This window comes from Pan paniscus, chromosome 5, assembly GCF_029289425.2.
Source record: "Pan paniscus chromosome 5, NHGRI_mPanPan1-v2.0_pri, whole genome shotgun sequence".
Taxonomy (NCBI): domain Eukaryota; kingdom Metazoa; phylum Chordata; class Mammalia; order Primates; family Hominidae; genus Pan; species Pan paniscus.
In genome coordinates, this window is record NC_073254.2 from 41,475,070 (window position 1) to 41,499,178 (window position 24,109).

General features: G+C 38.2%; 1 non-coding gene and 1 pseudogene across 1 annotated transcript; both read right to left on the minus strand.

Annotated features, from left to right (window-relative positions):
• Nucleotides 1–24,109, minus strand: part of LOC129397932 (beta-glucuronidase-like) — a 62,745-nt pseudogene that overhangs the window by 545 nt on the left and 38,091 nt on the right.
• TRNAA-AGC (transfer RNA alanine (anticodon AGC)) lies at nt 44–116 on the minus strand. The gene has a single exon. It is a non-coding gene; the product is annotated as a tRNA-Ala (tRNA).

Below are 24,109 nucleotides of genomic sequence, written 5' to 3' on the forward strand. Positions count from 1 at the left end.
TCTCAGACACTGACTCAGGTTTGGGTACCTAAATAATAAAGCTTGGAGAATGTGGGCATCGATCCCACTACCTCTTGCATGCTAAGCAAGCGCTCTACCACTTGAGCTAATTCCCCATATCAGGGAAGCTTTGTTTATCCTCAGTGGGTGGCCTGGAACACAGGTGATTTCAGGGCCTTCAGCAGGAAAGCAGGGCTCTACTAAGAGCAGATCTTCTCATTGATGGTGCAGGGCAAGGCACAGTGGCTACTCATTCTCTGCAAAGAAGGAGGAAAAAAGGGAAGAAGGAGAAAGTCACAAAGGGAAAACTCACGCTGCCAAAATGTGAAGTTTAGGGTATTCCAGGACAGAAAAAGACACGTCCCAGCAAAGAAGACCTATCTAGACCTGCCCAGCTAAAGTGTCACTGATTTTTTAAAAATACTTAAATAATTAAAAATGATTAAACGATTGTGTGTGTGTTGCATGTGTGTGTGTGTGTGTTTATAAAAGTGGGATGGCATTATCACTTCTTCCTTGTAGCTGAGACTCTCTGGGGGTTGTGAGATGGTCCAGATTTGTGGTAGACACAAAAGGGATTCTGAATTAATATCTGATGAATGAATCCACTCATTTATTTGTATTTGTTATGTGAATGAATGTTACAGGAATCACCTGGTGTGGAGAAAACAGATGGCAAGACTATGTGCTAGGGTAAAGCAAGAGCTCACGTGTTTTTGTTTTTGGTTTTTTAATTTAGAAAAAAAATCTGCTTTTCATATCTGGTTTTCCTATTTAAAGCTATGTGATTTAAGGAAAATGGTTTAACTCCTCTGAGCTTTAGTGTCATCTACAAAATTTGGATAATGATACTGAGGGAAGCTGAAAAGCCATATCAACCAACTTATACAAAAAATAATAAACATTCACTTCCATTTCTAATGCATGGTGCTGAAAAAGTCCTTGTATGTGGAATATTGTTCACCTTTAAGGAACCTGCTCTCAAGAGCTGATGCGGGACTTTTTTTAGGGCAGTTCTGTTGTCTCTGGCTGTTTTGTTCATTTAATTGGCACCCACAAGTCTCTTTGAACATTAAAATAAAATAAAGATTGTGGAGGAATAGAATACAAACACATAGTAAGGTGAGATTTGCATAACAGAGTATAGTAAACGATTTGTGCCTGATTCTTTTTGCATTCTCTTTGAATCATTTTTAGCCTTTATTCTAAGTCCCAATTATTGTCATCCTTTTCCCAACAAGATTGTTTCTCTCTGCCACGGACATTCTGGTCAGGGTCTCTGCTTAACCATCTTGACCTCCTGAACACTCTGTTTGTCCTGATAACCTGATTTATGCTCAAATGATGCTCTTCCATAGGATGGCTTCCTGCTTTGCCCAAAGAGCATTCAATTTTTCAAGCTGTTTAGGGCTCTTTCCTCACCCAGGGTCTATTTGAAACCTTAGAGGGAAGGCTATGCTTTCCAGGAAGAGAACCCTGCTGGGTTGTAACCTCAATCTGTAAATCCACTGGGGTAACTGGGGTTAGCTCAGTTACTCCAGAGCTTGCTCTCTGAGAACTGGATGGTGCTGCTACTTCCCATAAAGGCTGAATAAAAAGAGGCATCTGCAGGCAGGAGAAAGCGCTATGGTCATTGCTGGAAGATTCCTTCTGACCATTAGCTATCTCTCTGACCTGGTGTGAGAAGGGTGACAAAAATCGGAGACTTGAAAACAGGCCAAAAAAAAAAAATGGATTCCAAAGAATTTTAAAAGAATCATGCACAAGTTCTTAATTAGATTCTTTTATCCAAATCCATTTTGTCTGGAAAATAATACCTTACTACGTATCTGTATTCTATTCCTCCATAATCTATTTTATTTTATTTTAATGTTCACAAGAAGCTGGATGCTAGCTACCAAATGAGCAAATCAGCCACGATAACAGAACTGCACTAAAATCTCTCATCAGATATTGATACAGTCAAGACCCTCATGAGTGCCTATGATACAAATTCAGTGTGAGAGGCCAGCTTTCCGCAAGGAGAAGGCAACCAAAGCAGTAGCTAATACTGAGCAGTTCCTATTGCCCAGATCCATTTCTAGGTGCTGAGATCCAGCCAGAGAATCCCACAGTCCTCATTTTTCATATGAAGAAACATGTGAGTGATTCACCACCCCAATCCTCATGTATCATCAGTTTTCAAACAAAGCCGAGTAGCCGTCTGTGCAAAAAGCTCTCCTAACCCCCAGTTGCCTTGATAGGTAAAAGTATTCTTATGACAGTGCTAGAAAAACACAGGCACAAGTGTTCCGGCAAGATGACTAGAAGGCAAGGCTAAAGTTGTCAAGGTGACAAAGTCCCTGATTGTCCTCTTGAAAGCTGAACGTGCCACCTCATGTGTATATGTGTATGTGTGGATGCATATGTGTATGTTGTGTGTACACACCTACACATATATCTACAAATGCATGTATGTATGCATGCATGTGTGTACACGTGCATGCACACATGTATCTGTATACATGTATTATGTACACAGTATGCATGTGTACATGTATGTCTGTGCATGTGTAGATGTATACATGCAGGTACACATGCATCTACATATGCATGTGTATGCCTAAATGTGTGTACACGTGCGTGCATATGTGCAATATACATGTGTACGTGTGTGTTTGTACACGTGTATCTGCACATGCATACGTACATACATGCATGCACATGTGAATACACACGTGTATGTATACATGTATGTACACCTGTGTGCACATGCATCTACATATGTGTATAACTATATGTATGTGTGTGTACCGAGGTGTACCTGCATCTGCGGGTATGCATTTGTGTACACGTCTGCACATGCATACCTGCAGGCATGGATGCATGTGTGTGTGTGTGCATGCATGCATGTGTATCCATGTATGTGTGTACACAGAATGTTTGTATGTGTGTAGGTATTCGTGTATGCATAAATGTGCACATGCATGTTTGCATGCATTTGTTTACACGTGTACATGTGTGTATGCACGTGTATACACGTGTTTACACGTGTACATGTGTGTATGCATGTGTGTATACACATGTGTATACACATGTACGTTTGTGTGCATGTGTATGCACATGTATGCATGTGTACATGTATACATTGTGCTCATGTATGCCTACATGTATGTATATATTGTACATGCATTGTTTGTATGCACATATGTATGTGCACGTGTGTGCATGTATGTACATGCATGTATGCACACATTATGTGTGTGCATGCATTTGCATACGTGTGTGCACATGTGTGCACGCATGCGTGTAGGCATGTGTGTGGATGTGCACACGTATGTATGGACACGTGTATTCTTGCATGCACGTGTACATGTATGTGTGCACACAGGCATGTGTAGGGATGTATGTATGTTGTATACGTTTATGTGTGTATATATGTATGTATGTACACAAAATCTGTTTGTATGTACACCTAGATCTGTATTAGTCAGGGTTCTCTAGAAGGACAGAACTAACAGGATAGATGTGTATATGAAGCAGAGCTCATTAAGAAGTATTGACTCACACAGTCGGAAGTTGAAGTCCCACAATAGGCTGTCTGCAAGCTGAAGAGCAGGGAAGCCAGTCCGAGTCCCAAAACCTCAAAAGTAGGGAAGCTGACAGTGCAGCCTTTAGTCTGTGGCCAAAGGCTCAAGAGCCCCTGGCAAACCACTGGTGTCAAGAGTCCAAAAGCCAAAGAACCTGGAGTCCAATGTTTGAGGGCAGGGAGCATCCAGCATGGGAGAAAGATGGAGGCCAGAAGACTCAGCAAGTCTTCCTTTTCCAAACTCTTCTGAGTGTATGTATGTATACATGCATGCATGTATACATGTATGTTTTCAATATTTATACACATGGAATCATTCAGGATATTATTAGATCTGGCTTCTTTGATATCAACTTTTCATTATGTTTTTAAATTCCATCTATGTTGTTGGATGACCACTTGCCTGATACTGTTCATTGCAATACAGACTTCCATGTATGAACACATCACAGTTTGTATAACCATATTGCCATTGATAGCTATTACATTATATCTATCCTTCAGTTATTACAAATGATGCCACTCTAAACATTCCTGAATGTGTATCCTGGTACACATAAGCATGCATTTTCTATGCAAAAATGAGTGGAATTGAAACCATCTTTGCAAAAATTATGACAGTGAGAAAAATCTAACATAGCTGACTATCTTGCTTCTAACTTCACAAACTGTCCTTGTTCATTCCTGGGCATAGGCCAAGCTAACTATGGAGGAATTCATAGTTTAATTTTAAAACAAAGATGATAATAGCTGCTTCCCAAAAGTAACCCCTCCCTGCTAAGGGACTGAAACTACCTTTGTAAAACTAACAAATTAGGCATAAGGTTAAAATTATGGTTCAGGAATAATGTAGCTGGAAGTCACAAGATTGTAGCCTCCTCAGTTGCTCCTATAGATAACATCACTACTGTAAAGCCTAAAATTGGTGCTTGATGTATTTTTTAGACCCTGTATTTTCATGGACCAGCTGATGTCACCTGGACAGGTAACCCATTAAAAAACAAACAAACAAACAAACAAACAAAAAGCCGCCAGCCTGACCAACATGGGGAAACCCCATCTCTACTAAAAACATAAAAATTAGCCAGGCATGGTGGTGCACGTCTGTAATCCCAGCTACTCAGGAGGCTGAGGCAGGAGAATCGCTTGAACCCAGGAGGTGGAGGTTGCAGTGAGCCGAGATCGCACCATTGCCTGGGTGACAGAGTGAGACTCCGTCTCAAAAAAACAAAAAAACAAAAAGCAAACAACAAAAAAAAAACTGGCTCAGCTGGTCTCATGAACCCCTGATCCAGGAACTGACTCAGTGCAAGAAGACAGCTTTGACCCTTTATGATTTCATCCCTTACCCAACAAATTAGCATTCCCCAGTCCCTACCCCCTGTCCACCAAACTATCCTTGAAAAACTCTGGCCTCCAAATTCTCAGGGAGGTGGATTTGAGCATTATCTTTCATCCTTCCACTTGGCTGGCCCTGCAATTATTAAACTCTTTCTTTGCTGCAAAACCTGCTGTTCTCACTGCATTGGCTTTTCTGCGCGGCAGACAAGAAGAACCTGTCAAGTGATTACAGAATTGCTGGTAAGAAAAGTGTATCTTCAACTAGATACTGTCACACTCTTTTCCAAATTTACTGCATTCACTTGCACTTGCAGTAGCTGTATATTAGTGTTTTTCTTGCTCTACTTAGTTGAAGTCACTGTAATGTTTCTCATTGTGATTACTATGCATGTTCTTGAACCATTTCCGTTTATTTCATTTTAATCTATTGATTGTATTTAAATGTATACTCTGTATTGTAGCCTCTGAAGTTATCTTAAAAACACAGCTTTTTTTTTTTTTTTTTTTTTTTTTTGTGGTGCCACTGTTTACAACCCTTCAAGCACTTCCTAATGCTGTCTTAAAAGTCAAAGCTTCTTAGACTTTCATGTTTGGTCTGATATGGTTTGGCTGTGTCCCCACCCAAATCTCATCTTGAACTGTAGTTCCGACAACCCCCATGTCTCAGGAGGGACCCTGTGGGAGGTAATTTAATCATGGGGGTCAGTTACCCGCATGCTGTTCTCATGATAATGAGTTCTCACTAAATCTGATGGTTTTATAAGGGTCTTTTTCTCCTTTTGCTTGGCACTTCTCCTTGCTGCCACCATGTGAAGAAGGGCATGGTTGCTTCCCCTTCTGCCATGATTCTAACTTTCCTGAGGCCTCCCTAGCCATCCTGAACTGTGAGTCAATTAAACCTCTTTCCTTTATAAGTTACCCAGTCTCAGATATGTCTTTATTAACAGCATGAGAATAGACTTACACAGGTCCAATGCTTAACTCTCAAATTTTATATCCCTCTCCTCCTACATTTGAACTCATACTAAACTATTTTTAACTTCCCCCTAAAAATGAAATTTGTATGTCTCAGTTTAATCACAGTCCTGTGAATTAATGACTCCAATCCTCTCTTCCCTTAACTTTCACAAAGATAACTACTACACATTCTTCAAAAACCTATTTATGACATCCATTGTCTATAAAGCTTTCCCCAGCCTGAAGCCTATGTTAGATTTCCTTACTGTGAGGTCTATGCAACTGTCCATAGTGCTTTCCAGGCTGTATTGCCATGTTTCCATATGGAAATTCCTTCCTGGCATTTCTTGGGAAATTTATAATTTTCCAAATCGTGACAAAAATCAGTCAAGAAAGAAGGAAAATGGGGAAAGTATAATTAAAATTCTGCATAGGCAGAATAATGCCCCCCTCCAAGATATTCATATTTTAATCCTCAGAACCTGTGAATCTATTACTTTGCATGAGAACAATGACTTTGCAAATGTGATTAAAGTTAGGAGTTTGAGCTAGAGAGATTATCCTGGATTATCCAGGTGAGCCTAATTTAATCACATGAATCCTTAAAAGTAAACAACCTCTCTGCCGTTTCAGAGAGCAATTAAATGACAGAGGATTAGAACGAAGTGACATGAGAAGGAACTGATTATTTGAATGTGTGTGGCACTTCCCGTTTTGTGCTCTCTCCTGTCACTACGTACCTTGCTTTCTCTTTGCCTTCAGCCATGATTGTAACCTTCCTGAGTCCTCTCCAGCCATGAACTATGAGTCAATTAAAACTTCTTTTTTTTTATAAGTTACCCACTCTCAGGTAGTTCTTCATAGCAATGTGAAAATGGACTAATACAGAAAACTGGTACCAGGAAAGTGTGGCACTGCTACAAAGATACCTGAAAATGTGGAAGTGACTTTGGAACTGGGTAACAGGCAGAGGTTGGGAGAGTTTGGAGGGCTCAGAAGAAGACGGGAAGATATGGGAAAGTTTAGAACTTCCTAGAGACTTGTTGAAGAGTTTTGATCAATATGTTGATAGTGATATGGACAATAAAGTCCCGGCTGAGGTAGTCTCAGATAGAGATGAGGAACTTATTGTGAACTGTAGTAAAGGTCACTCTTTCTATGCTTTAGCAAAGAGACTGGTGACATTTTGTCCCTTTCCTAGAGATCTGTTAAACTTTGAACTTGAGAGAGATAAGTTAGGGCATCTGGCAGGAGAAATTTGTAAGCAGAAAGGCATTCAAGATTTGACCGGGTGGTTTCTTTTTCTTTTCCTTTTTTTTTTTTGAGATGGAGTCTCACTGTGTCACCCAGACTGGAGTGCAGTGGTGTGATTTTGGCTCACTGCAACCTCTACCTCCCAGGTTCAAGCGATTCTCCTGCCTCAGCCTCTCAAGTAGCTGGGATTACAGGCATGCACCACCACGCCCTGACCTGGCAGTTTCTAAAAGTGTACAGTCACATGCATTCACAAAGAGATGGTTTGAAATTGGAATTTATGTTTAAAAGGAAAGAAGACATTAAAAGTTTGGAAAATTTGCAACTTGACCATGTGGTTAAAAAAATAAAAACCCATTTTCTGGGGAGAAATTCAGGCTGGCTGCATAAATTTGCATAAATCAAGAGGATCCTGATGTTAATCTCCAAGAAAGTGAGGAAAAAGTCCCCAGGGCATTTCAGAGATCTTCACGGCAGCACCTCCCATCACAGTCCTAAAGGCCTAGAAGGGAAAAATTGTTTCTTGGGTTGGGCCCAGGTCGGTCCTCTGTGCAGCCTTGGGACGTGAAGACCTGTGTCCCAGCAGCTCCAGCTCCAGCCATGGCTCAGGCCACTGCTTCAGAGGGTGCAAGCCCCAAGCCTTGGCAGCTTCCACATACTGCTGGGCCTGCAGGTGTGCAGAAGAATTGAGGTTTACGAACCTCCACCTAGATTTCAGATAATATAGGGAAGTGCCTGGATATCCAGGCAGAAGTGTGCTGCAGGAATGGAGCTGTCATGGAAACCTCTATGAGGGCAGTGCACAGGAGAAATGTGGGGCTGGAGCCCTCACACAGAGTTCCTACTGGGGCACTGCCTAGTGGAGCTGTGAGAAGAGGGCCACAGTCCTATAGAACCCAGAAAGATAAATTCACCGATAGCTCGCCCTGGCTGCCTGGAAAAGCTGTCGGCACTCAATGCCAATCCACGAAAGCAATCAAAGGGGCTGTATCTTGCAGACACACAAGAGTAGAATTGACTAAGGTCTTGAGAGCCCACTTGTTGCATCAGCATTCCCTGGATGTGAGACATGGAGTCAAAGGAGATTATTTCAGAGCTTCGAGACTTAATGACTGTCCTGCTGGGTTTTGGATTTGGATGGGGCCCATAGCCCCTTTGTTTTGACCAATTTCTCCCTTTTGGAACAGGAGTATTTACCCAATGCCTGTAACCCCATTGTAACTAATCTGTTTTTGATTTTACAGGCTCATAGGTGGAAGGGACTTGTTTGTCTCAGAAAGACTTTGGACTGGACTTTTGGTTTAATGCTGGAATGAGTTAAGACTTTGGGGAACTCTTGGGAAGGCATGATTGGCTTTGAAAAGTGAAAAGAACATGATATTTTAAAGGGGCCAGGGGCAGAACAATATGGTTTGGCTCTGCGTCCCTGCCCAAATCTTATCTCAAATTGTAATTCTAACATGTTGGGGGAGGGGCCTGGTGGGAGGTAATTGAATCATGGGGGCACACTTCCCCTTTTCTGTTCTTGTGATAGTGAGTGAGTTCTCATAAGATCTGGTGGCACTTCCCCCTTCACACTCTTTCTCTCCTGCCACCATGTAAGATGTGTCTTGCTTCCCCTTTGTCTTTTGCCATGATTGTACATTTCCTGAGGCCTCTCCAGCCTCAGGAACTGTGTGTCAATTAGACCTCTTTTCTTCACAAATTACCCAGTCTCAGGTAGTTCTTTACAGCAGTGTGTAAAAGGACTAATACAAAGACATTATGCTAAGTGAAATAAGCCAGGCACAGAAAGACAAATACCATATGTTCTCACTTTTATGTGGACTCTATAATAGTTGAATTCTAGAAGTAGAGAACAGAATAGTTACCAGAGATTTAGGAGTGAGAGGAATGAAGAGATATTGTTGAAAGAGTGCAAAGTTTCTGTGAGACAGGAGAAATAAATGGTAATTATTAGAGGCGATGGGTATGAACTTGATTTAGTCATTCAAAATTGGATGCATATATTAAAGCATAACTATATACACCATGTGATTATAATCTGTCAATATTCAATATAATATATATACACATATATGTAATTATATACAGATACCTATAATATATAGAAAATGCATCTACTGAGACTGAATGAACCTTTATTTAAACTGGAAGCTGTAAAATTGATCAATATAAATATATATAATGATATATAAATGTTATAGTGGGCCTATTGGGTCTTCTAATAACAACCTCTATATTTCTCCCCACTAAATAATGAGTATTAATCAGAGTGCCTAATGGAATAATTTTAGTCCAATCAATTATTTTCTTCAGCAGCTAATTTTCTCATATTCCATAATGTCTTGTTTTCATGCATAACATTTTTTTCCTTCATGACCATTATACTAAATTTTAGTTATTTTATGTGCACTTGTTCCAAGCACATTTTCTTAAATATCTGTTCCTTATCTATTGATTTCTATGGAAATTTTTATTTTCCTCCAAAATGGCATCTGGGAGTTCATATGATTGGACTATTTTTATCCTCATTGCTGTTTGTCTTCATTTGTCTTTTTCTCTGATCACTATTATATATACACACACACACACACATACATATATAAATATATATGTGCATATATATTTCCCGGCATTTAATACATTTAATATCCCTTAGTGGATAGGGATGACAACTTACAAATTTAAATACTTTTTTTTTATAAAAGAGTCATCTTTTTCTATTGAATTTAAGCTAAAATGTGATCCCTCAGTTCTGTAGGCCATTGCACTTTCAATATAGCATTATTAAATCCAAATCATTACATAGCAATAAGCAAATAACTACACCCATAAGAAGAATGCCCATATAATTGAGCAAAAGAACACTTTTCCCTGGAGCCTGTGCTTTCAAGGGTTCCACTATGGTCCTCTCTCTGGCCACATTCCTCCCCAAAGTACAAGGAGTTTACCTGGTCCAAGGGGATGAGGTTAGTTGGAGGTGATGCTGCTCACCCCCACCTACCACCTTTTAGATCATGCTGTAGAACATAAAGACTTAGAATTCTGTCTTCAAAGGGTTTTGAGACTGCTTCCAGCGTCCATGTTCCTCTCCACCAGTTCTGTCTTTCATGGTGAACCACGTATACAGAGTGCACAACTAGAGGCCCTGTGGGCCAATGGGAAGCTTTTTGCTAGAGCTACAGTGGTAGACTGAGTTTCAACATATCAACAGAGGTACCCAAAACGTATACACAGAAGGCCTCTCATGGTGTGAGACCAGGTCAGGGCACCGGCTCTCTCTATGTCGTCATATTCTGTGCTGGATGTTGACGGCCCAAGAATTCTAGTTCCAAACCTGAATTTCATTGAGAAGGTATATGTGTCAAAGTGAGAGAACACAGCATACTTTATTTAACAGTTTGTTAACTTGATTTATAACTTTTAAATATGCAAACATACACTATATAGGTTTTGATTATTATTCTTGCCCTAGGCCTTAAGAATGTTAAGTTTAAGACAACTGAATATTTTATTAGATATAAGAATGCAACCACATATACTCAAAAACATAAATGTCAAACTAGTAGTCCCTACTTCTAAAATATAATGAAATATTCCATTTAACATTATATTTAGAGTGGATCCCTTATGGAATCATGACATCTTTGCTGATTTAGTTACAGTTGAACTAAGTATTTTGCCTGAAATCAACACTTTATTTTTCAAAACTCCCAAGATATAGTGTGTGACAGATATGTCTTCCACTTATTTTTTTAACCTAGGCTTTATTAATAAGACAAATTATTAGTCACAAATAAAACCTTAAAAATACAGTTCAGCCTTATTTACAACTATTTAGTTGTTTACCTAAAATATCCTACACTATACACACACAGGCGCACACACACATATTTCTAATAGAAACTATAAGAAGCAGCCTCGACAAATCAAGAGGACATTATGTTACGTAAAATAAGCTAAGAACAGAAAGTTAAACACTGCATGTTCTCACTCATATGTGGAAACTAAAAAAAAGTTGATCTCAGAGGAGGAAAAAGTAGAATGGAATATACTAGAGACAGGGAAGGGTGGGATGAGAGAAGGATAAAGAGAGATTTGTCAAGGGATACAAAATTACAGCTAGAGACAAATAAGTTCTAGTGTTCTATAGCATTGTGGGATGACCGTAGTTGACAATAATATATAGTTTCAAATTGCTAGAAGGGGTAAACTGAATGTTCCCATCAAAAAGAAATAATAAATTTTGACATGATGGATATGTGAATTACACGAATCTGTTAACTATTCATTGTATGTATCGAAATATCACTACATACCCCATAAATATGTACAATTATCACGTCAATTTAAAAAATATAATAATTAAGAAAAAATACAAAACATTAAATAACGGTGATAGTAGATTTGCCCTCTCAAATATTAAAACATTCGATAAATTTACATAGTTAAAATAGAGGGTAAATATAGAAAAATAATAAAAATTGTGATGAAATCTTGGTGATAACTTGACAGTGCTACTTTGAATATTAAGAATAGTGTAGCTGGCTGGGTGCAGTGGCTCATGCCTGTAATCCCAGCACTTTGGGAGGCTGAGGTGGGTGGATCACCTGAGGTCGGGAGTTTAAGACCAGCCTGACCAACATGGAGAAACCCGTCTCTACTAAAAATACAAAATTAGTTGGGCGTGTTGACAGATGCCTGTAACCCAAGCTACTTGAGAGGCTGAGGCAGGATAATCACTTGAACCCAGGAGGCGGAGGTTACGGTGAGCTGAGATTGTGCCACTGCACTCCAGCCTGGGCAACAGAGGGAGACTCCATTTCAACAACAACAACAACAACAACAACAACAACTATATATATATATATATATATATATATACACACACATATATAGTGTAGCAGAACCAAAATTTAACAGGTGCAAACATTTAAATAAGTGTATCCTCTCTAAATGATTTGAACTTGCTTATGGATAATCAAGGTCATAATGTTTGGGACATAAATGCCTGCACACTTATACCAAAATATATCAGCAGTTACAATTAAAATGATCTTACATATTATTTGTCATATCAGGACTATTACTATTACTATAATTACTATTTTTATTATGCTGAAGGTATATGATAAATTTTGAGATGTTATTGATGGATGCTTAGGTTTGAAGAAGCAAAATTAGAGAAAGAGCTTAAAGGTGTCTCTGATATCTTCCTTTCTCCCTGGATATGGGCTCTGTAACTACTACATTCAAATATAATCTGGAATATCTAAGGTGCTTTCTTCACAATCTTCCACAAGGGACTGAGAATCATAATGAGACACATTAATGAAGCCTAGTTATCATCTGATAATACTGTCATTAACATTTATTATCACATAATTAGATTGTGCATTAGCCATTTCTCAGAGCCACTTTAAAAGGAAAAAAAAATACGAGGACATATATGAGAACAAACACTGTAAGAAGTGCCTGTATAGTGATAATGTTTCAGAGTGAATGAGACATTTTATCACCTGGCATATTAACAGTGTGAAAGGACAGGGATCATATCAACCTCTCCCCTTCTTCTCTCTATCCTTTACATATTAGTTACTTGTTAAATCTTCTACCTTCTCAAACTGGAGCAATTACCTTAGCAATGACAGTTTTAGTGATGGGAGCAAATCATAATAGCTGTGGGTAATTGTTAGAAAGAAATGACTATAAATCATGCTGCTATAAAGACACATGCACACGTATGTTTATTGCGGCACTATTCACAATAGCAAAGACTTGGAACCAACCCAAATGTCCAACAATGATAGACTGGATTCAGAAAATGTGGCACATATACACCATGGAATACTATGCAGCCATAAAAAATGATGAGCTCATGTCCTTTGTAGGGACATGGATGAAATTGGAAATCATCATTCTCAGTAAACTATCGCAAGAACAAAAAACCAAACACCGCATATTCTCACTCATAGATGGGAACTGAACAATGAGATCACATGGACACAGGAAGGGGAATATCACACTCTGGGGACTGTGGTGGGGTGGGGGGAGGGGGGAGGGATAGCATTGGGAGATATACCTAATGCTAGATGACGAGTTAGTGGGTGCAGCGCACCAGCATGGCACATGTATACATATGTAACTAACCTGCACAATGTGCACATGTACCCTAAAACTTAAAGTATAATTTAAAAAAAACACAGCTCTGAACTTTATAGGTCATGATATCTCTGTAGCTTGTGGGTTTAGCTGCATTTTGAAAAAGATAACTGTGTCTCCCTTAGCATCTTCCTTTTTCCTATTTTTTCTTGTAAGTTTACAAAGGTCAGATGCCAGTATGATCTAGAATAAGAGGTTTTGTGACTGACTTTGAAATGTTACTTTAGAGAAAAATCTCATGAAGCAGCAGTACTCCAAAGTGCTTCGGGGAATGTGGATAAAATCTTGTTACATCCTAATGGAGCTTCTAACACATTAGACATATAGAGCATCAGATTCCAGAATGTGTCTGAGGGATTTAGTCTCTAGTTACTAAAAGGAAACGAAGAGGCATCTCAAGGTTAGAGTTACACTGACGAGGTTATGTTCATGGGACATCAAAGCAATGTGGAAATCAATTCTACCATCATAGCAAAGCCTGAAGTGCCTGTTTAATGATTAATTAGAATAATAATTGAAATGCAACATAATTATGATAAAGAAGGAAATGCCAGAGGCTTCTTTTCTCTATGGACTACAATACCATAGTGAATTGGGCCTTTCAAAATCCAGAAACTTTTTATTGGCTGTTTGTTTCACGAAAGCAGAAATACTCCAGGATGTGTTTTCAGTAATTAAGGTAATCTTTATAATACATATTTTTCTTTAGCCCAGCTGACTATCCAAATGAGTGAGTGTTTGGTGACTAATGTAAATATCTGTATGAACCAATTCCAGATATTTTAGCTGTGAATGACTTGATAATTATAATAGAAGCAAAATGAGTGTTCCTCATTTTAATGTGACCTAATAACACCATATCATTTAAGACAATATTTATTTTTTAGTATAATATGAACTGGTCCTAATTCTGAGGTATGCTCATACCTTAGAGTATCAACACTAGAGAGTTATTACAATTAATGACTGGCTTTCTATTGTGTTACAGCCAGTTACATTTTTTTTTTCAAAATTCTCTTCTGCAAGTCATTTCTGAGGTCTTCTTGCAAACCATTTGCACAGTCATAACATCTATACAAGTATTTGCTTATTGCCTTGGCCAGAAAAATCTCTTTTCAAGGCTGCTTCACAGGGTTTCTTGAGTATGCATGAGTCAACACACATGTTCATAGAGGAGAAGATTGTGCTGATTTGCTCTACACCAACGTTCTGTTAAAGGTGGAACCAAGTCACTTCTGTCACTGATCAGAGCACCGCTTATAACCAAATAAAATAAAAATAAAAAATTTAAAATACTTAGCCTAGACCTGACTGCAATATCTAACAAAACTTTCCTGGAGGCTTAAGTATTAAGCGAAGTACAATACAGAAAGTGACTTCCTTGAAGAGATCCTTCACATCCCTTGTAAGTTGGATTCCTAGGTATTTTACTCTCTTCGTAGCAATTGTGAATGGGAGTTCACTCATGATTTGGCTCTCTGTTTGTCTGTTATTGGTGTATAGGAATGCTTGTGATATTTGCATATTGATTTTGTATCCTGAGACTTTGCTGAAGTTGCTTATCAACTTAAGGAGATTTTGGGCTGAGACGATGAGGTTTTCTAAATATACAACCATGTCATCTGCAAACAGGGACAATTTGCTTCCTCTTTTCCTAATTGAATACCCTTTATTTCTTTCTCTTGCCTGATTGCCCTGGCCAGAACTTCCAACACTATGTTAAATAGGAGTGGTGAGAGAGGGCATCCTTGTCTTGTGCCGGTTTTCAAAGGGAATGCTTCCAGTTTTTGCCCATTCAGTGTGATATTGGCTGTGGGTTTGTCACAAATAGCTCTTACTATTTTGAGTTACGTTCTATCAATAACCTAGTTTATTGAAAGTTTTTAGCATGAAGGGCTATTGAATTTTATTGAAGGCCTTTTCCGCATCTATTGAGATAATCGTGGTTTTTGTCATTGGTTCTGTTTATGTGATGGATTATGTTTATTGATTTGTGTATGTTGAACCAGCCTTGCATCCCAGGGATGAAGTCGATCTTATTGTGGTGGATAAGCTTTTTGATGTGCTGCTGGATTCAGTTTGCCAGTATTTTATTGAGGATTTTTGCATTGATGTTCATCAGGGATATTGGTCTAAAATTCTCTTTTTTTTTGTTGCGTCTCTACCAGGCTTTGGTATCAGGATGAGGTTGGCCTCATAAAATGAGCTAGGGAGGAGTCCCTCTTTTTCTATTGATTGGAATAGTTTCAGAAGGAATGGTAACAGCTCCTCTTTGTACCTCTGGTAGAATTCAGCTGTGAATCTGTCTGGTCCTGGACTTTTTTTGGTTGGTAGGCTCAAAATACCAATGACTTTCTTCACAGGATTTGAAAAAACTACTTTAAAGTTCATATGAAACCAAAAAGGAGCCTGCATTGCCAAGACAATCCTAAGCAAAAGCAAAACAAAACAAACAACAAAAAACAAAGCTGGAGGCATCATGCTACCCAACTTTAAACTATACTACAAGGCTGCGGTAAACAAAACAGCATGGTACTGGTTCCAAAACAGAGATATAGATCAATGGAACAGAACAGAGCCCTCAGAAATCATACTACACATCTACAACCATCTGATCTTTGACAAACCTGACAAAAACAAGAAATAGGGAAAGGATTCCCTATTTAATAAATGGTGCTGGGAAAACTAGCAACCCATGTGTAGAAAGCTGAAACTGGATCCCTTCCTTACACCTTATACAAAAATTAATTCAAGATGGATTAAAGACTTAAATCTTAGACCTAAAACCATAAAAACCCTAGAAGAAAACCTAGGCAATACCATTCAGGACATAGGCATGGGCAAGGACTTCATGACTAAAACACCAAAAGCAATGGCAACAAAAGCCAAAATTGACAAATGGGATCTAATTAAACTAAAGAGCTTCTGCATGGCAAAAGAAACTACCATCAGAGTGAACAGGTAACCTACAGAATGGGAGAACATTTTTGCAATCTACCCATCTGAAAAAGGGCTAATATACAGAATCTACAATGAACACAAACCAATTTACAAGAAAAAAAACAAACAACCCCATCCAAAAGTGGGCAAAGGAAACGAACAGACACTTCTCAAAAGAAGACATTTATGCAGCCAACAGACACATGAAAAAATGCTCATCATCACTAGTCATCAGAGAAATGCAAATCAAAACCACAGTGAGATACCATCTCACACCAGTTAGAATGGCAATCATTAATAAGTCAGGAAACAACAGATGCTGGAAAGGATGTGGAGAAATAGGAACAATTTTACACTGTTGGTGGGAGTGTAAATTAGTTCAACCATGTGGAAGAGAGTGTGGCAATGCCTCAAGAATCTAGAACTAGAAATACCATTTGACTCAGCAATCACATTACTGGGTATATACTCAAAAGATTATAAATCATGCTACTATAAAGACACATGCACACATACGTTTATTGCAACACTATTCATAATAGCAAAGACTTGGAACCAACCCAGATGTCCATCAATGATAGACTGGATTAAGAAAATGTGGCACATAGACACCATGGAATACTATGCAGCCACAAAAAAGGATGAGTTCATGTCCTTTGCAGGGACATGGATGAAGCTGGAAGCCATGATTCTCAGCAAAGTATCACAAGGACAGAAAACCAAACACTGCATGTTCTCTCATAGGTGGGAATTGAACAAGGAGATCACTTGGACACAGGGTGGGGAACATCATAAACCAGGTCCTGTTGGGGGTGGGGGCCTGGGGGAGGGATAGCATTAGGAGAAATACCCAATGTAAATGACGAGTTGATGGGTGCAGCAAACCAACACGGCACAGGTATACCTATTTATCAAACTTCCACGTTGTGCACATGTACCCTAGAACTTAAAGTATAATTAAAAAAAAAAAAAGTGACTTCCCCTAGTAACAAAGGTGATTACTTTCAGGGCCCAAAGGTCCAAGACAAATATCAGGATCCCTGAAAGTTTTCATATGTTCAAGGTCTACTTAATCACAATCTATCAAAATTTTCTGGTTTTATTTTAACTTTAATGCCTTAGTTCACCAGATTCTTCGTTTCTACGTCCTGATTCCAAAAGCTTCAACAGTCATGAAAATGTCGTCTTCCTTCAAATTCAAGGATTGTTACCACTCAAAAGTTAGACACAGCACACATATCCATTTATTTATGTGTGAAGTCCTCTCTCCTATCTGCTGTGGATCATTCAATCTCCAGGTCTCCCAGAGAATATCACAGTATTTTTTCAAAGTCTGAAATAATTCATCACAAAATACAAAACACTGTATGTGGGCAACCAGCAGTCTAGTCTAACTCCATTTGAAAACTTCAAATGATTTTCTAAGTCTCTGAAAGACAATCCTCTTAAAAGTATACTAAAATTCATGTGTTCAGATATACAGTGACTTTATGACTTTTGTTTTCACATGCACACACATATGAGTGCTCTCATACAGGAATAAGTAAATTAATTTACATTTGTATAAACATAGTACTGTTCTGCTGGTTTTCTATTAAGTAAAGGAAGACTCCTAATAGAATGGATGCTTTCTTTGCTAGAAAAAGAATTCATGTGATATTGGCTGATTTGTGTTCCCCCCAATTCATATATTGAATCCCTAAATCTGAGTACCACAGAATGCAACCCATTTGGAGACAAGATATTTAAAGAAGCAATAAGTAAAAATTAGGTCAATAAGATGAGTTCTAATCCAATATATCTGGTGTCCTTTTAAAAAGAGATTAAGACAGACAGAGACACCAGACAAATGCACACACTAAGAGACAATCACGTGAACACACAGCAAGAAGGCAGCCATCTGCAAGCCAAGGAGAGGCCTCAGCAAAAACCAAACCCGCTGACACCTTGATGTCAGATTTCCCAACTCCAGAACTGTGGGAAAATACATTGCTGTTGTTTAAGCCATCCAGTCTCTTGTATTTTGTTGTGGCAGCCCTGGTAAAATAATATGTGGTGCTTAATAGATTTTGAATTAAAATTATCTTAACAAGCATAGTAATACTAACGTGAACATTATTTTTTTTCCACCTGGTACCTATTACCTTAAGTACAGATAATAATATATACAACATATAAAATAATTACTCCATAAATTACAGAAAAATATCACTATCATTGACTCATGTACTTTAACATATGAGTGACTATATTGTAACTTTTTCTTATAGCTTAGATAGAAACTTGAAACCTAGAAAGGTTTGAGTATTTGTTTTTTTTAAATTTAAATTTAATTGACTTTCTGAAGTTCAAAGTGATGCTTCATATATGACATAATTAATCTCTCATTTGAATTCTATGATGTTGGCAGGGACAATTTTACTTTTCCCATCATGAATTTTTTTGGTGTGAATTTAAAATAAATAAAATCACCAAAAGAAAAACTGAGAAAAAATTACCTACACAGCTGAATCTTTGAGGTACACTAATCAATTTGATTTTATTTTATAGAGTGCCTTTTGTATTGAATAGTCACATTACATAATTTTTGAAAAAAATACTTTTTTTGAGCACTTCCTCTGTATAAAGTCTTATGCTAGTTACAACACAAGCATCATTGTTTTAAGCATCACAACACATGCATCATACCTGTGTCTTCCTAATTTACAGACAAAAGGTTCAGAAAATTAAATAATTTGCCTAAGATTGCAAAACTAGTAATCAACAAAACCAATGTTAGGGATTATTTAAATTCTAAACCAAGGCTTCTAAGTGTCACGCAATATTTTTAAGAAGGGTTAGCCTGAAGAAGGATTCCCAAATGATGAAGCTTAGACATATTGTATGTATCTAAGTATGTTTGTATATACATATTGTACACATTTCTATATATGAAGGTATTAATATATAAGCATATGTATACATATATTTGAATGTAAATATGTGTGTATATATACACATATGCATACATATATGTGTGCTTATATATACTTACACATACACACACGGACTTATTTTTCTATGTAATCATGATACATTTTGGAGAAGTGTGGTAAGTTAAAAGTAAAATATTATAGATATTAAAAAATAATTAAAAGTAAATTTAAGTATTTTACCCAATTTCTTTAAGCACATTAAAGTATACTTCATAAAAAACATAGCAAAATTTCATCACCCTATCCTCTCCTCTCAAAATTAGTAGAATCCCTAAATTACTCTTGAGATCTTCATAGATAGAGTAGGAAATAATGAACTTAACCACTGCAACCAATTAAAAGGAAAAATACAATCAATTCAACTATCATAGAAAATATCCTTTGATAAAGTTCTATAAAGATCTTGGTATAAAATGTTTGGATTACTAGAAACAATATATATATTTTTTTACTTGACAAACTGCATCAACTAAAACTTAACATCGCTTCAGAAATAAAATGATAGAACTAATCTCATTAAGTTAAAGAGTACAATAAACTGACCTAGAATCACTATTTCTCTCTGCATCATCTAGGAGATCCTAGGCACCCAAAATTAAAAGAAATTAGCAAGATCTGATTATCCAGTGATGTATTAGAGTCTGTTGAAATGGGTTAACATTAATAAATGAAAAGAATATGTTTATCTGAAGTACCGTCTTATTTCTGGTCAGAAAATGAGCAAATCACGTAGGTGCTTACACTTGCTAAATTGGACACCACAGACCAAAGCTGGGACATAAATCTAGTAGAACAAAATGTCAATATTCATTATTGGTTATAGCTTAATATAGAAGTACAGACACCCACTGATTTTACTCTCTGCACCAGCACATCCTCAGCAAAGAATTCAGGGCACACTGTCACATTGGAGGATATAGCCATTGAAGTTGTGAGCAATACCTATGACTCAGCGGAGAGTTGAAGATTTGAGGAGCTTTCTTTTGGGAGAACCAGAGCTATATGAAATGAAAGGAGAAATAAAAATGTCACTGCAGAAGGAAGAATTAGAATCTTTATTCTAGGATTGGCAGACTGTATCAGTAATTCATGAATATTGTTTGGGAGATGCGTGTGCTTCCAGTCTGAGCCAGCTGGGAAATCATCTGGGTTTTTCTAAAGAATACTGTCCCATTGTCCTCAGAGTGAATCATGAGGACTCTGAGTTCTTAGAGAGGAAAGGAGATTAAACAGCATTAGGATGACATAAATTTTGTTTGAGAATATAGAAATATTATTAATTCCAAAGTTATTAACACTGTCCAATACATTAAGAATAAAACTTGTTCAATATGATAAATTATTGATAAATATTCGTATGGGAAATAAGTCAGACAACTAGAGATAATATATGTAGGTTGTTGTTTGTTGGTCAAAATTGTGAACACTTGTTAGGATGGATAACTTTATTTGGTGTTCTCAGGACATCCCTATGGGGATTAGAAAGTCTGCATTTTGAAGAGGTGGTAAAATTAAAAAAATTCTTCTTTCATGATAGATTTCTCACCTGCAGGGTATTAGCGAACGTGCTTTAGATTGGAAAGATGATACACACATGCACACACACACATGCTTTCAACTTCACAGACTCAAATGATTTCACAAACTGAAAATTTGTAGTACGCTAATAATGTTTTAGGAAAACTGCATTCTAAAGAAAACAAAACAAATAAATCAATATGTTGCTTGGGTCATAATTAAAATGCTTGTCAATTATAAATTCCTGACCTCCATAAATGTCCATTTTTGGTTAATGGACACAGACTCATAAAGGAATTATGTCACTTGTGTGCTGACTTGCTAGGATTGGCATGACAAAGTATCACAAAGTGAGTGGATTTAATAACAGAAATTTATTGTCTTTTAGTTCTAGAGGATAGAAGTCTAAGATGAATGTGTTGGCAGGGTTGGCTCCTTCTTCTGCTTTTTTTTTTTTTTTTTTAATTGAGTCTCACTCTGTCACCCAGGCTGGAGTGCAGTGGCGCGATCTTGGCTCACTGCAACCTTTGCCTCCCAGGTTTAAGCGATTCTCCTGCCTCAGCCTCACGAGTAGCTGGGACTTCAGGTGCCTGCCACCAGGCCCGGCTAATTTTTTGTGTTTCTAATAAAGATGGGGTTTCACCGTGTTAGCCTGGATAGTCTCGATCTCCTGACCTCGTGATCTGTCTGCCTCAGCCTCCCAAAGTGCCAGGATTACAGGAGTGAGCCACCGCCCTGGGCCTGGGGTTGGCTCCTTCTAAGGGCTGTGAGGAAGAATCTGTTTCATGCTTTTCCCATTGTTTCTAGTGGTTTTCTGGCAATCTTTGCTGTTTCTCCACATCTTTGCCAACACTTGTGTTATCTCTTATCTTTTTTGATAGTAGCCATCATCTCAGGTATGAAGTGTTATCTCATTGTGGTTTTGATTTGCATTACCCTGATGATGAGTCAGACAAAAAAAAGACTAATATTGCAGAATCTCATTTATATGTGGAATCTTAAAAAGTTAAACTTATAGAAGTAGACAGCGGAATGGTGGTTACTAGGGGCATGGACATATAAAAAAGAGGGTGGTGTCAGTCAAATGGTATAAATTGCAGTTATAACACCAAAAGCTCAGACTGTCTGGGTGCTTTATTGCATCTGAGTACTTTCCTGGTGGACTGAGAGCATTTCAGATCTCCTAGTGCACCCAGAAGCCAACCCAAGGATCTGGAGAATGGAACCACAAGCCAGTCTTGTTGTCCCAGGAATTCAGCATGCAGCTTGGGAGTGCCGAGCCAAGATCTGTGGCCATTACTCAAGCAGGGGAGGAGCCTACACTCAGAATAGGTGGGGATTGATGGGGTGGCACAGGAAATAGTTATGTCCCCCTTGACCGGGCCAGTTCAAAAAGTGTGTGGCTTATCCCCATAATACAGCATCTGCCCAAAGGAGCCCCACGGTCCAGAACATCTAATAAAAGAAACAGAGGCAGCTGGGCGCACTGGCTCATGCCTGTAATCCCAGCACTTTGGGAGGCCGAGGTGGGCAGATCACCTGAGGTCAGGAGTTCGATACCAGCCTAGCCAACATGTGAAACCCTGTCTCTACTAAAACCACAAAAAATTAGCTGAGCGTAGTGGTGCGTGCCTGTAGTTCCAGCTACTTGGGAGGCTGAGGCAGGAGAATCGCTTGAACCCGGGAGGCAGGGGTTGCAGTGAGCCGAGATTGTGCCACTGCACTCCAGCCTGGGTGACAGAGTGAGACTTCATCTCAAAAAAAAAAAAGGAAAGAAAAGACACAGAGGCACAGTGCCAATGATGAGAGGAGCTCCCCCAAGGACCAGAAGTTGACCTGCTGAGGGGGTCACTTCTCTCCCTCTCACACTGCGGAGCATGGCTACAAATGCAAGAAAAGACAAAGGAGCTGTGTGACTGAGTAAAGAGCCTATCTACTGTCAATACTCTTATGTCTCTTATGTGTCATTTAGTGGATCACAGCCCAAACTAAAACATCAAATATCTTTTGCTAATATACTTCCCCGTGAAACCAAGAGCAAGAACTCAGTCACAAATAAAGACCTTGTACGGAGGTCTGGCCCTCTGAAAACACCCAAAAAGAAAAGCCAACTGACCATACTCAACTTAGTCACCTTTAAAAGAACACCAGCCCTCTCAGAGGAGAAAGAATCAGCACAAGTACTCTGGCAATTTAAAAAGCCAGAGTGTGTACTTACTTCCAAAGGAGTCCACTAGCTCCCCGGTAATGGTTCTTAACCAGTCTGAAATGACTGAGATGATGGACGTAGAATTCAGAATTTGTATAGCAAGACTTAGGATAAAATTAAAACCCAATCCAAAGAATGCAAGGAATATAGTAAAATGATGGAAGGACTGAAAGATTAGTAACTTTTAAAAGAAAGAACCACACTGAAATTCTAGAGCTCAAAAATTCACTACAAGATATATAATCGGAAGTATTAACAGCAAAATGGACCAAGGTGAGGAAAGAATCTCAGAGCTCAGTAACTGGTCCTTTAAACCAGGCTTAATTAGACAAAAAATAAATACAAAGTAAGTTTAAAATGAACAAAACCTTAGAGAAATATGGGATTCTATAAGGAGATCAAATATATGACTCATTGCAATTCCTGGGAGAAAAGGAGAAAGAACGAAAGACTTGTAAAATACACTTGAGGACATAGGCCATGAAAATTTTCTTAATCTTGCTAGTGAAATTGACTTGCAAATTCAAGAAATAGAGAGCATTCTGGCCAGATGCTGTAAAAGTCAACCATCCCCAAGGCTCAAAATTGGATTCACCAAGGTCAACACAAAAGGAAAAATCTTAAAGGCTGCCAGAAAGAAGAGTCAGGTCATATATATTATATACAGACAGAACCCCATCAGGCTGGCAATGGACCTCTCAGTAGAAGTTTTACAAACCAGAAGAGATTGGGCTTAGTTTCAGCAACTTAAAAAAAGGAAATGCCAATGAAGACTTTCATATCCCACCAAACTAAACTTCATCAATGAAGAAATAAAATTCTTCTCAGAAAAGCAAATACTGAGGAAATTTGTTTCCATTTGACCAGCCTTACAAGAGGGCCTTAAGGAAATGCTGAACGTGAAATTGAAAAATGACACCTGCTACTGCAAAAACACACTTAAGCACATAGCCCGCAGACACTGTAAAGCAACTACATGTTCAAGTCTACATCACACTCAGCTAACATGATGAAAGGATCAAAATCTCACATATCAATACTAACCTTGAGTTTAAATGGATTAAACACCCCACTTAAAAGACACAGAGTGGCAGGCGGGATAAAAAGACAAGAATTAACTGCCTTTTGTCTTCAAGAGACCTATAATGAAATCCACAAGCTCAAAGCAAAATGATAGAGAAT